Source organism: Solanum lycopersicum, chromosome 12 (genome assembly GCF_036512215.1).
Source record: "Solanum lycopersicum chromosome 12, SLM_r2.1".
NCBI classification, from domain to species: domain Eukaryota; kingdom Viridiplantae; phylum Streptophyta; class Magnoliopsida; order Solanales; family Solanaceae; genus Solanum; species Solanum lycopersicum.
Genome location: NC_090811.1, coordinates 56,966,570 through 56,977,123, shown reverse-complemented (window position 1 = coordinate 56,977,123; position 10,554 = coordinate 56,966,570). Strand labels below are relative to the sequence as shown.

The 10,554-nt window shown below is 35.8% G+C and overlaps 1 pseudogene; it reads right to left on the bottom strand.

Annotated features, from left to right (window-relative positions):
* Positions 1-1,816: 1,816 nt before the first annotated feature.
* LOC101261396 (receptor-like protein Cf-9 homolog) lies at positions 1,817-10,063 on the bottom strand (annotated as a pseudogene).
* Positions 10,064-10,554: the final 491 nt, after the last annotated feature.

The window sequence follows — 10,554 nt, the reverse complement described above, 5'->3', positions numbered from 1 at the left end:
ATTGTCTAGAGCTATATATGCCAACAGTAAGCATTCCATAGAAAAAAAATAAGAGAGATGTATTAGAAGTTGAAGCTTCTGATAAATCGTCAACAATAACGAGGTCAATCGTTGTCTTATATAAAACATTTGAAGCAAATGGAGACAATCATGAAGATCAAATAGACGGAGAAACTTACCTTGAAGGCCAAATTTCAGGCGGAGCGACAAACGATATAACTTTTGAAAGCTCTAAAGTTGATAAACATGTTATTGAAGAGTTAGAAATGGAATTTGGTGTTGAATCCTACTATGGTGCTAAGGCTTCACAAGAAATTGGCCATCAGATCGTCACTAACTTAACTGAGGAGGCTTATATAGATGAAAGCTGGTTTTATTATAAAGTTGCAGGTTCCAAAATCTTGAACCTTGGAGTTCCAAACTTTCCTATCACAAAGGTTTATCTAGACAGTACTATTTTTGGGAAGCTAAGAGAAAGGGGGAGTTCAGAAACCTAACATGGAGATAATTTACATGAACTATTCAATAATGGAAAATATTTATCATTTGATGAAGCGAGAAGAGTCCGAAAGAAATTCTGGAGATTTTCACAAAGACGTGGCTCAAAGCTTCATTTGAGCTCTTCCACAAAAAGTGTGGGACAATTTTAAAATAATCACTTTAAGGGGAAGTGTGAAAATTTACAGTTGATTTTTTGGAGGTACAAAAATATCTTGATATTTAGTAGAACTTCTAGAATTTTGTAGAGTAAATATCTTTGATGTTTTACATAAGAAAAAATCTAGATGTTCTAGATAATTAGATATTTATAGTTAAATATAGAAAAATCTAGATTCTTGTTATATAGTTAGAAGACATGAATATCTAGATATTTCTTGTAGATGTATTTAGAATAATTTCTACGAACATCCCTGTACAAGTATAACTAGGGGTGACCTTAGTTATTTATAATAGAACCCAACCTAACCAAGAACAACCCAAATAAAAGATTCTTCTTCCATAAACAAGTTCTTCTTTCTAGCTTCCTCTTCCTTCATTGAATATTTGGATCTTAGTTAACGATTTTGGACTTGCAGAAGATATTTCCGGCTATAATTTTCTTCTGATGTTCTCTACAATAAGAACAACAATGGTTGCCTCAAAATTGATCCAAGAAAAGATGTTTTTGCGTTAAATCGGGTTGGTTATCTCAGCAGATGAAGAGAGAATCTGTCCATGGAAGATGATCTGTGGATTCAAAGCACATTAGGTAAAAATGCCTGTGTAACTTTTTGAACAATAGATGATACCAGTGGTATTAGTGACACTATCCTAATCAATGTTTTCAGCAAGATTACGAACGAGGAAATTTATCTCAAGGATTTATTCACATATAGCTTCCTTAGATGTATACGCAGCTATACGGGCTTGGTTGGTAGGGATAGGGGAATCAAGAGTTTAAAAAGTGAAATGCTATGTAAGAAGAAGAAGGCCATTAATGCATAAACATGTGATATGATTACAACAGATGCATCTTTGATAAATGACCAAATAGGCCTCTTTATTCTTTTGTTGATTTAATTTCTTTTGATGACACCATTTTTCTATCAACAGAAGTAACTTTTGAGGATAGATAAATGATGCTACTCATTTAATTCAACACACTACGAACAGGAATTCTTCCATTTCAACAAAAAACATATCTAAGGCAAATCAAGATTACTTTAAGATACTTCTACCAATTAATACATCTTTTCTTTAAAGAAATAGATGTAATATATTGGTTGAAATCTTAAAAAAGGTCCAAAAACTGATTAAATATCATTGAAAACAGTGATTATTTATCCTTCTTACAACTTATATAGAAGTGATTGTTTCTTCTTATGTAATTCCTTTGCCTTCGCTGCTTCTTTCTCCTTCCCATAATTAATTTTTGCTCCATCTCTATGATGATTCTTGCAAGCCATATCGGTTTTCCACTTGAAATCATGAAATATATTATGTATAATTTGATACATAGTCCACTTACATAGCCTATAAGATCACCTTTCCAAAAATCACTCTGAAAGTCAGAATTGCTTTTTTCATCATCTAGTCAAGATATGCTATCATTTGTATCTAATACCACAGCATCACCACAACTTTTTGAAATAGGAAAGCCATGTAATCGATCATTGCCTTCATATGAGTTGCTCTCATAAGTGTGAAATTGAGTTCCTTGAGGGATGCATCCTTGGAGATGATTGTGGGAGATATTTAAGAATGAAATATACGTAAGAGAAGCTAGTTCTTGTGGTATCTCTTCTGAGAGCTGGTTTCCTGATAGGTCCAATGATTCAACTGAAGATAAATCTCCAAGTGATAAAGTCATATGACCTTGAAATCCATTATGAGATAAATTCATTATGTGAACTACAATGAGATCCCCCATGATACTTGGAATTTTCCCGCTAAATTTATTACTTGAAAGATTGATTACTGTATACAAATACAAAATTCTCACAATTTCACGATAAAATCCCTTGGTTGCAATTGTAATAGAATCTTCGTAATATGTAGCACCATGATATCTTGATGCTCCCATTGACTTATCAATTGTCCTCGTGGATTTCAGATGTTGAAACAAACTCATAGGAAAGCTTCCCGAGAAGGACTTATAAGAGAGATCTATGATTCGATGCTCAGGAAACATGTTCTCAATCCTTGATGTTCTAATGGGTCCATGCAATTTGTTTGATCTCAGGCATAAAACTAGAAGATCTGGAAGAGGTCCCAACCACACAGGAAATGTGTTACTCGATTGTAGGAATTCACAATGAATTCGAGGATCGAAAAACTGTTTCAGGATATCTTGAGAAAATAGCTAATAGTGAAAGAAGAAAAAGAAGAAGAGGAAGAGATATTAGAAAGAGAAAGAATATTCTGTGTATTTTCATATCATGTATAGAATTGTATTACACTTTATATAGAATTGAAATTACAAGTGAAATGGATTCAATTCATTCTAACTAATTCAGTTATTTTGATTTCATGTGCCCAACTAACTAACTTTAACTACTTTTATCACTAACTAATAAATGGAATCTCTTATTTATGTAATAGTACTTTCCCCCAATAGAAGATCCTTGTCCTCAAGGATCAAACAACGGAAACCTGGTCTTCAAAACAGTAGCAAATTCCCATGTGGCATTATCAGCAGGAAAACCACACCACTTGACAAGCACTTGAGCAACCGCCTTGTTACCCTGCTTGACCATCCTTCGCTCCAACTCTAACTCAGGTTCAGGACAATAGGTACTAGCCAAATCAATAGTAGGAGGATAATAAATATGTGTAGGCACTTTATAACACTTCTTTCAGAGAGAAACATGCACAGTAGGGTGTATTTTGACGGAACTGGGTAATAAGAGAGTGTAAGTAACTGGACCAACTCTCCGTAAAATCTGAAATGGACCATAGAACTTTGCAGCCAACTTATGAAAAGTATGGTTGGAAATAGTGGCCTTGTTGTATAGGTTAGATTTTGAAGTAAACCCAATCCCCTACATTAAAATTTTGGTCACTCCAATGAGAATCAGCTTGTTGTTTCATCCTCAGTTGAGCTCTACTCAGATGATGTTTAAGAAATTGTAATTTTAGTTCTCTAGTAACTAATGTACTATCAATCTCTGCTGAAGATGATTCCCCTGGCAGATACGGTAAATGGAGAGGTGGTGGTCGACCATACAAGGCCTCATAAGGAGTGGTCTGAATGGCTGAGTGGTATGAAGTATTGTACCAATACTCAGCCATTGACAAACAATTAACCCAATTCGAGGCATCCTCATGATAGTAGCATCGCAACTATGTCTCGAAACACCTATTCAACACCTCAGTTTGTCCATCAAATTGAGGATGATAGGCAGTAGAAGTATTAAGTTGTACTCCTTGGATGGTGAATAATCCTTGCTAGAATGAACTCAAGAAAACATCATCTCTATCACCAGTAATGGCCTCAGGTAAGCCATGTAGCTTAACAACATTATCAAAGAACACCTGAGTAACTGATTGAGCAGTATAAGGATGTTTAAGAGGAATGAAATGTCCATACATACTAAGCCTGTCCACCACTACTAATATCACTTCATAGCCATTGGATTTAGGTAATCCATCAATAATATCCATGCTAATTTGTGACCAAACCACATCAGGAATAGAAAGAGGTTGTAGTAAGCCAGGATATGCAGCAAGATCAGACTAAACTTTTTGACAATCATCACACCTTTGAATAAACTGTTTTACGTCAGTCCTCATATGCTTCCAATAGAACAAAGTGAGAAGCCTTTTTAGTGTAGCCTCCACACCTGAATGACCTCCTTGAGAACCTACATGCCATAATGTCATAATCTCAGTCCTAAGACTTTGATCCTTGCCAATTACAAGCTTTCCTTTTCTTCTTAGGTGACCTTGGGACCAAGTAAACAGATTACGAGTAGTGGGATCTGTCTGTAAGTCTGTAATGAGTTGTTGAAGTTCAGCATCTGAAGACCAACTATCTACTATAGCTTGGAATAAATCAGTACCAGCAGCAGACACCACTAAAGCTAATAATTCTGCACCAGAAACTCTAGAAAGGGCATCAGCGACCTTATTATCAACTCCTTTTTTGTATTCAATCGCATAGTCAAATAGCATCAACTTGGTTAACCATAACAATTGAGAATTTGTGTGTATTTTCTGCTCCATAAGGAACTTCAAAGCCTTTTGATCAGTCGTTATGATGAATTTTTGTCCTAACAGGTAGTGAGACCACTTAGTTTCAGCCTGGACTATGGTTAATAGTTCTCTATCATACACAGATAGGGCAGCATGTCGGGGAGATAAAGCTTTACTAATGAAAGCTATAGGATGTCCTTCCTGCATAAGAATAACTCCTATTCCATATCCACTAGCATATGTCTCCACCACAAAAGTCTTGGTGACATAAGTTAATGCTAATATAGGGGCCTCTCTTAATGCAGTCTTAAGTATGGTAAATGTTGTCTGCGCTGTATTTGACCATCTAAAATTATTCTTCTTAGTTAAGTCAGTCGATGGTTTGCTTATCATGCCAAAACCCTGGATAAATCTTCGGTAATACCCAGCCAACCCTAAGAAACCCCTTAGTTGTTTAAGAGAGTTTGGTATAGGCCAATTCCTTACGGCTTCAACTTTTTGTGGATCTGTAGACACTAATAAAATGGCCAAGGTTTTTAATTCGTTGCACCCCAAAGAAACACTTGCTTTCCTTAGCTATAATTTAATGCTTCACCATCTCTACAAAACCATATCTCAAGTGTCTAACATGATCTTCCATAGTTCTACTGTAAATCAGGATATCATCAAAGAAAACAAGCACATGTTTCCTGAGATATTTCTAAAAGACGAAATTCATTAGACCTTGAAAAGTAGCTGGTGCATTTGAGAGGCAAAAAGGCATCACTAAGTATTCATAGTGTCCTGAATTAGTTCTGAAAGCAGTCTTAGGTACATTGTTTGATGCCATTCTCAATTGGTGATATCCAGACCTCCATCTATTTTCGAAAATATCTTGGATCCTCCCAACTCATCTAAGAGATCCTCAACAATAGGTATGGGAAATTTGTTTTTTACAAAGAATTTATTCAAATTCCTGTAGTCAACACACAATCTCCATGACCCATCTTTTTTTCCAACCAATACAACAGGAGATGCAAATGGACTATAACTAGGCTGAATAATCCCCTGATCTAACATTTGTTGAACTAACCCCTCAATAACATCCTTTTTAACTGAAGGATATCTATAAGGACTCTTGTTCATAGGTTCCGTCCCAGCTTTCAACACAATTCTATGATCAAAAAAACCTCTTGAAGGTGGTAAACAAGCATGTTCTTCAAACAATTTTTTAAAATCAGATAATAAGCCTAAAAGACTAGGATCACCTTTCATGTCCTGCACATTGTCTGTCTCATGAGCTTTCACTTTTTCACTTCCCATTGGCATTACTTGAATCATACAAAGTTGAGATTGATTACCTGACTGTTTTGCTAACTTCGCAGCACCAACAGTTAACATCTTGTTTCCAGCTCCCCTTAGTTAATTCTTCCTTCTTTTGTACAAAAATTCCATGGTCAGATTCCTGAAGTTCATCTTTATATCTCCTAAAGTGAGCAACAACTGGACCCCCAAAACTACTCCACAACATCCAAGTGGCAACAGTTAGAAATCAGTTCTAAATTCAACTCCTTGGAGTAACCAAGTAATAGTGGTCATCTTGTCCACCCTCATGTTGCCATTTTCTTCAGCAACCAACTGAGGTGAAGTAGACCTGATCTCACAACCTACTTGACTAACAAACTGAAGTTCAATAAAATTGTGAGAACTGCCAGTATCTATCAAAATGTTTAAGCTCTTCTTTGAATGATAACCAGTCACTTTCAAAGTTCTACATCCTAATGATCCATTTAGTGCATGCATAGATATCTCCGTATGTTCTGCAGGTTGGACAAGTTCCCTTGTATTAGATCCCTCCTCATGTATTTTCCTTTCATGTTCCTCCATCAGACATTCACTTTCTTGGAATTCCTCTGTTTCATCTATTTCTAACAGATACAACTGTTTGGAAGTCTTACACTTGTGTCTAGGAATGTACTTCTCATTGCAGAAATATCATAATCCTTTTGATCGTTTCTCATTCATCTCCTCTGCTCTTAGTGTTCCCCTGTTCATTCCTCTAGGCCCATTAGAACCCCCAAATCCAGGTGTAGGAAGAATAGGTTTGCTGTTGTAATTTTTTTGTTCTATGAATCTTCTTGAACTTACTTGAGAATTTATTTGTGCAGGTTGTCTAACTGCTGCTATATAAGCCTCTTGTAGCCTTGCACTTCTGTAAACTTGAGCCAATGTAGTGGGGTTAGTCACTTTCACATCATTCAGTTCATGCTTTAGTCCTCCAATGAAACAACTAATTGCATTTTCCTGTGATAAATTCACTCTTGTCAAATTCCTTTCAAATACAGCGTGGTATTCCTTGACACAACCTATTTGTTTAACCTTCTTGATCTCCTTCATGGGATCATCAAAATCAGTCCCAAACCTTTCAACCATAGCCATCGCATATTCATTCCAAGTAGAAGGTTTTAAGTACTGTCTGTATCTCATGAAAGAAAGATATAATTGGATGGCTTCGCCTTCCAATTGCATTGCAGCCACTTCTACCTTTTCCTCTGCAGCTACATTTTCCATGGAAAAAAATTGCTCAATCTTGAACAGCCACGATCTCAGATCTTCCCCTGCAAACCTGAGGAATTCCATTCGAGACCATCTTGAAAAGTTTGAATGATGGGTGTTGTAACTGGTAGGACTCCTGGGTCAGTGACTTCTCTCCTCAGAATGGTGAATTATTTCATCAAGATGTCTTGTAGTTGAAGGACCACCTTCTACAGGAGTTCTCTCCCTCTTAGATTCTCGATTAGTGATCAATAGTTCCTTCAATTCCATGACCACTTGATCCAACCTCTTCAAATTTGTAACTTCCCCTGCCAATGTTCCCATTTTTTGTGCCAAATTCTGCATCACTTCCTTCAATTCCCCCATTTCTGTTGGAGAATTATCAGAAGATCTTGTTCTTTTCACCATTAAAAATCCAAGGATAGAGTAGCTCTGATACTAATGTTACTCGATTGCAGGAATTCGCAATGAATTCGAGGATCGAAAAACTTTATCAGGATATCTCGAGAAAACAGCTAGTGAAAGAAGAAGAAGAAGAGGAAGAGAGATTAGAAAGAGAAAGAATATTCTGTGTATTTTCATATCATGTATAGAATTGTATTACACTTTATATAGATTTGAAATTACAATTGAAATGGATTCAATTCATTCTAACTAATTCAGTTATTTTGATTTCATGTGCCCAACTAACTAACTTTAACTACTTTTATCACTAACTAATAAATGGAATCTCTTATTTATGTAACAAAATGTGTGGTTGAGGTTATTATTGCCTAAATCAAGAATCTGTATGTTTTTGCAATTGGCCAAAGATTGGGGAATTTTCCCTCCTAGTTTATTTCCATGCAGGTTAAGGCTGCTCAGTGAACTTTTATTGCTGAATGTCGTTGGAATGTTCCCAGAAAGATTGTTGTTCCAAAACTTGGAGGGCAGTAATTTTTCCAAACATGGCGGAATTTGTCTACGTAAGTTGTTTCTAGCCAAATCTAGAATTACAAGTAATGTTATGTGAAGGAATTTCTTCACTGAGATTATTATAGGATATGAAGAAGAATGTTGTGGAATTTGGTGGAATACGTAGTGAACCTTGAAGCAAATTGGACCGTAAATCAATAGTATATACTATCTGAAGAGGAATTGAATCCACACTCGTCAGCATATTGTGGGATATATTAACAGTTATCAATGATAACTAGTTAGACCATGCCCAATAAGGAATTTTTCCTTGAAGTTTATTATTTGAAAGATCCAAGTTGGTAAGCTGTTTTGCATATCTTAGAAACTCCAATTCTTTCACTTCACATGTGGCCAATAGTAAGTACTCCAGTAACTCAGGCAAAGTAGGGTTGACTTCCTTTTCGTCAATCAATGAGATAGTATTGTATGAAAGACTAAGATATGAACGATTTTTGAGGTCTGAAAAGAGGCTGACATCCACATGAAAATTATTGAAAGAAATATCAAGATCTGTTAGGTTCACAAGGTTTTGAATTGAGTTGGGAAGATGGCCTTGCAACTGATTATTGCTGAAATCAATCACGATTAGTGAATTGGAATTGAAATGTTCAAACTGACCAGAAAAGTGGTTATTGCTCAATATTAAACGACTTAGTGATGGAAGGGAGAAAATCCCTGATGGTATCGTTCCATTCAGGGAGTTATACTGAAGGTACAAGTCCTCTATGTGAGTGAACTTCGAAAGAGATTCAGGAACAGGCCCTCTAAGGTTGCAATTTTGAAGATACAAATAACGCAGTGAAGTTAGATAGCCAATAGTGTCGGGCAAATTATGTGGAAAATTCACAAAACTTAGTTGTAACTTCTGGAGAGATGTGCTGTTGTTCCATTTAGTCTTTGGAAAATAACCACTAAGCTGAAAATTTTCCCATAAAAATGTAGTGTTTCCATGTTTGGCAGATGAATACAATTGTGTATCTCCCAGCCTTAGAATTGTTAAATGAGAAGAAAAATTCAGAACAATGGTGGAAGAGATGTTTATGAAAGTAAGATCTAGCTCTATTAATTGGGTCAAGTTCTGAAGTAGCAATTTAAAATTGTGAGCTATGAGTCATAGACGACCATAGAGACTAAGAGACTGCAACTTGGAAGATGAGAAATTTCACAAGGAATTAGACCAGAGAAATTGGAGTCAGAAAGATCGAGATGCGTCAAGCTCGAAAACTTGCCAAATTCAGGGGAGATGTGAGAATCGGAGAAGTTATTCAGAGAAAGGTCAAGCCTTTGGAGATGAGAGAGTTGGAAGAGGCTGCTATTGGAATCGATGGTCCCAGCAAGATTGCTGCAGCTGAGGTCAAGTTCAATGACATGGCCAGTCATCTCATCACATATGACACCATCCCATGAGCAATAATCTCTGCTCATGTTCCATGAATTCAGTTTTTGGAAAAGGCTTCTGGCAAAGATAAGAGGCTGAGGTATCTACAGTAACTGTGTTCTTGAATTTTAGAAGTGAACTGGTTTGATGTTTGGGAGGGATATGAGGTAATTTGGATGAAGAAACAGTAAATACTTCATGACAGAGAAAAACAAGTAAGAGCACAATTGCATAGTCCATATTTAGCTTCGGAGACTTGTAATGATGCAGTTAATGTGTGTAAATATATATATGGACATATAAAAGAAAAAAAATTATTTAAAAAATCATTCAGATTCATGGGCAGTGTCTTCAAAAAAAAAATATTATTTGCTATAAATGAATTCTCAAGTCAAATGCATAATTCTTGTTATAAAAATTTCAAGGAAAGCTACATCACACAAATTCATTCAATTTGATGAAAAATTCCAAAGCTTGGAACTATAAAAATAGGGAAAAAAGTCAAACAAAGCATACTGCTTTTTAGTTAGAGAAAATGCACAAGTACCGCTAGACTATGACCGAAATTTCAGAGATATACCTTAACTACACTAAGGTCCTATTACTCCCTTGAACTTATTTTTTTTGCGGAAAAGGATCAAAAAATACTCTTTAACTATCAGAAATAGCTCAAATATACCCTTGAAGTATATTTCAGCTGAAATATACCCTAACCGAAAAACTATAAGGTCAAAAACACCCTTCTTATAAACGAAATCGATTTAATGCCACTTAGATGCCATGTGGATGTCACATGGCATGCCACATAAGCCAATAAAGTTCAATTCATGCCACGTAAACTAATAAACTTACCTTTAATTTTACCCAATTTTCTCCATTTTTCGTAGAATTTAGAAACGATTTCACTGAAGAACATAGAACCCCTTTTACTCATTTCTCCATTTTCTTAGAACGATTTCACAAAATACATAAGTTCTAAGGGAAAGGGGTTCGATGTTCTTTAGTGTAAT